Here is a 4,793-nt window from a genome sequence, read left to right on the forward strand (position 1 = left end):
TTAACATGGGATTTCAGAATCTCTTTGAGAAAGAGGTTTTACTTCCTTTGTATATATACTCGGAAGTGGGATTCCTGGATCATGACATAATTTTATTTTTAATTTTTTGGTAAAAAAATTCTATACTTTTTTTCATAATGGCTCTACTAATTTTACATACCAATCAAAACTGTACCAAGATTCCCTTTTCTTCACATTCCCACCAACACTTACATATTGTCTTTTTTTTGGTAATAGCCATTCCGATAGGTGTAAGGTGATACCTCGTTGTGGTTTTGATTTGCATTTTCATGTTTAGTGATGTTGATATCTTTTTTGTATACCTGTTAGCCACTTGTGTGTCTTCTTGGAGAAATGTCTATTTAGACCTTTTGCTCATTTTTTAAATCAAATTATTTGTTTTTGTTGACCGGTTTTTGCTTTTGCTATTGTTAGGAGTTCCTAATATATTTTGGATATAATCTCTTATGAGTAGATGGTTTATAAATATTTTCTCTCATTCCATAGGTTGCTTTTTAATTTGCTGATTGTTTCCTTTGTTGTACAGAACCTTTTTTATTTTGATGCAATCCCATTTGTTTATTTTACTTTAGTTGCCTTTGCTTTTGATGTCACATCTGAAAAAATGATGGCCCAGAAGAAAGACAAGAAGCTTTCCCCCAAAAAATTATTTTTAGAACTGTTTTAGATTTATAGAAAAATGGAGAGGAAAGTACAGAGTATCTCATATACCCTTTGCCAGGACACTTACATAGCCTCCCCCATTATCAACATGGAAATTTTTTTCCTGTTTTCTTCTAATTCTTTTATGTTTTCAGCTTATATGTTTAAATTTTTAATCCATTTTGAGTTGATACCTGTATGTGATATGAGATAAAAGTCCCAATTCATTTTTATGCATGCGCATAATTAGTTTTTCTAACAGCATTTGTAGAAGAATCTATCCTTTTGTCATTGTGTATGCTTGGCAATCATTTAGATAATCAGTCGAGTGGGTCTATTTCTGGATTCTCTAGTCTGTTCCATTAGTTTATGGGTTTGTTTTTATACCAGTACCATATCTTTTATTTATTCAAAGTTTGTAATATATTTTGAAATTAGGAAATGTCATGCATTCGTATTTGTTCTTATTGTTCAAGATTGCTTTGGCTATTGGGGACCTTATGTGGTTCCATATGAATTTTAAGGTAATTTTTTTTTTAATGTATTTCTGTAACAATACCACTGTGAGTTTGATAGAGATTGCATTGAATCTTCAGATCACTATGAGTTGTATGAACATTTGTTAACACTACTATTTTTTCCAGTTCATGAACATGAGCTATCTATTTATGTATGATTTCTTTAATTTCCTCCACATATGATTCATAATTTTCGGTGTATAAGTCTGTCACCTCTTTGGTTGAGTGTAATTCTAAGCATTTTATTTTATTTTTGATGTTATTGTAAATAATTTTTTTATTTCCTTTTCAGATATTTCATTATCTACATATAGAAATGTGACTAATTTTGTATGTTGATTTTATATTCTGCGACTTCTCCAAATTTGTTTATTAGTAGTATTGTATTTTGGTGGAAACTTTAGGGTTTTCAAATCATGTCAACTGCACACAGCAATAATTTTACTTTTTCCTTTTTGATTTGGTTAACTTTTACATCTTTTTCTTTCTTCATTTCTCTGGCTAGAATTTGCAGTACTAGGTTGAACAGAAGTGGGGAGAATGGGCACACTTGCCTGTTCCTGATCTTACAGAAAAATCTATTAGTTTTTTACCCATCAGTGAGTATGAGGTTTGTTAGCTGTAGACTTTTGCTATATGGCCTTCGTTAGAATGAAGTTCATTCCTCCTATACCTAGTTAAGTATTTTTATTGTGAAAAGCATTGAATTTTGCTAAATCATTTGTAGGTACTTATTGAGATCACCATATAATTGTATCTTTTATTTGATTAATGTAATATATCACAGATATTGATTTGCTTATGTTGAACAATATTTACATCCCAGGGATAAGTCTCACCTGATTATGGTGTATGGTCCTTTTAGTGTATTGGAGTCTGTTCGTTGGTACTTTGTTGAGACTTTTTGCATCTATATGTATCAGGATGTTGGCCTATAGTTCTTGTGGTGTCTTTATCTGGTTCTGGTATCAACATGGTCCTAGAATTTCCTTCTCTTCTATTTTCTTGGAAGAATTTAAGGAGAATTGGTATTAATCCTTCTTGGAATATCTGGTACTATTCACCCATAAAGACATGTGATCCTGAGTATTTTTTCTTGAGAAGTTTTGAATACAGATTCAATCTTTTTATTTGTTATTGGCCTTTTCAAGCTTTTTGTTTCTTCTTTATTCAGTTTTTGTAGATTGTATGTTTCTAAGAACTAATCTATTTGTTCTAGGTTATCCAACTTGTTCTCATATAATCTTCATGATAGTCTCTTGTAAACCTTTTTATTGCTAAGTTATCTGTTGTAATAGCCCCTCTTTCATTACTACTTTATTTTTTTGGTGCCGCCCTCACGCCTCAGCCGGGCCTTAGCTTAGCTAAGCATTTGTCGATTTTGTTTATCTTAGGAAAAAAAACCCTCAGTTTTGCTGCCTTTTCTAGTTTCTACTTGATTTATCTCTGCTCTAATTTGTATCGTTTCTTTCCTTACATTAACATTAGGCTTAGTTTGTTTTTGTTTTTGTTTTTATTTGTTTGTTTTAGTTTGTTTGTTTGTTTGTTTGAAGTGAAAGGTTAAGCTGCTTGTATGAGATTTCTTTTTTAACATGGGTGTTTATTACTATAAACTTCTGTCTTAGAACTGCTTTGCTACATCCCATAAGTTTGGCATGTTGTAATTTTATTTTCATTTGTATCAAGATATTTTTAAATTCCCTTTTGATTTTTTTTTTTTGAGCCAATGTTTTTTCAGGAGTATATTGTTGACTTTCCACATATTTGTGATTTTTTTTTCCATTTTCTTATTGTTACTTATTTCTAGTATCATTTCATTGCAGTCAAAGGAGATAGTAGGGAACATTTCTATCTTCTTAAATTTATTAAGACTTATTTTGTGACCTAATGTGATCTATCCTGGATAATGTTCCATGTGCACTTAAAAGAATATTTAATCATTCGTTGTTGAGTAGAAAATTCTGCATACATCTGCTAGTTTCATTTTGGCAGTAGTGTTATTCAAGTCAGTAGTTCCTTACTGATTTTCTGCCTGGATATTTTCTTCATCATTAAAAGTAGAGTATAAAGTCATGCAATGTTGTTGTATTGGTGTCAATTCCTCCCTTCAAATCTGTTAATATGTGCCTTACATATATAAAATCTGATGTTAGGTGTACGTATATTTATAATTGTTATATTTTTTTTCTGTTGAATTAACCTCTTTATCATTATGTAATAAACTTCTTTGTTCCTTTTTTAAAATTTATTTATTTTTATTTATTTAATTTTTTTATGCCTACAGCACCTGATCTTTCTAGGTGGTCTCCCATCCAAGTACTAACCAGGCCCAACCCTGCCTAGCTTCCAAGATCAGACGAGATTGGTTGTGTTCAGGGTGACATGGCCATTTCTTTATTCCTTTTTGACAGTCTATTTTTTTCTGATGTAAGTATAGCACTCCCTTTTTCTGGGGGGGGGGGTTTACTATTTTTGTATAATATCTTTTTTCATCCCATTATTACCAGAGAGTGGTGTTCCTCTTTTGGTGCATTGTCCAGGTTCTTGATGTCTTGAATAAAGAACTGAGTAAGATATCAAAATACAGCAGAAAATAATAGCTTTATAAGAAGCAATAGTACACTACCAGACATGGAAGCAGGCCTGAGCAAGAGAAGAATGGCTCAAAGGATCAAGGGCTCAGGGGCACAGTAACAAAGTCTTTGAGGTTTTTTCCCCTGTTTGCTGTGAGTGGTTACTTTTCTTAAAAGGTCTGCTTTCTTGATTGACGACTAAAATTGACAGGACCCAGTGACTCATCATTTCCTTTCCGCTCATGTTCATTTCCAGAATTCAGTCGGTTATAATGATTTTAATAAACTTCCGGACATGTGCATTATATTATATTGATGGTACAATGAGGCTCAGGTGAGTTGAAGGTCGTTGGGACCTTCATTGCGCAGGTGTGAGTGACTGGCTGAAACTAGTATTCAATCTTCTGCTCACTTGTTTCCTTGTATGAGTTATATTTAGCTCAAAAATACCTTCTGGCTTGCTTAATTGTGGGTAGTTTAGGGCAGACACTTTCTAGAATAGGATGACCTCATAATTATGGCATGCAGCCCCAAACTCCCTAATTTTCCTGTCTAACCCTTTCTAAGAGCCATGAACTCCCTTCTTATTAGTAGAGATGTTGAGGGACAGGAGATCTCTTTTGTATCTGCTTCCTGCTGAGAAGAGTGGTAGTCCATGCTTCTTGGGGTTTCATGGAGTTCTTTCCCTCTGTCTCAGTCAGGACGGAATCTTGAGTATACCACTGAAGTGCCGCCCATCTCTAGACAAGGAAATACAAAGATTCAAACTTGTTATTTGAATCATATATCTAGTTACATTTCGATTATTCATTTTCCTATCAAGAGGATAACGAAAATCAGGCTTGGTTTATATATTCCGTAAGATAAAACAAAAACAAAAAGAAACAAACAAAAAAAAAAGCAAAAAAAGCAAACAAAAAACAAACAAGAAAACAATCTTGGGTTAAAGGACCCCTCCTTTCTCGGATTCTAAGAGCCTTGTTTTGTCTTAAAGCCATTTCTGCCTTATAATGGGCCAAGGAGAATGCTGAATTTCAGT

At 32.9% G+C, this 4,793-nt stretch overlaps 1 pseudogene; it reads right to left on the reverse strand.

The window, feature by feature from the left end:
• Positions 1-3,456: 3,456 nt before the first annotated feature.
• On the reverse strand, positions 3,457-3,575 carry LOC111733678 (annotated as a pseudogene).
• Between the last annotated feature and the right edge of the window lie 1,218 nt (positions 3,576-4,793).

Source organism: Pteropus vampyrus, unplaced genomic scaffold, assembly GCF_000151845.1.
Source record: "Pteropus vampyrus isolate Shadow unplaced genomic scaffold, Pvam_2.0 Scaffold613, whole genome shotgun sequence".
In the NCBI taxonomy this organism is placed as follows: Eukaryota; Metazoa; Chordata; class Mammalia; order Chiroptera; family Pteropodidae; genus Pteropus; species Pteropus vampyrus.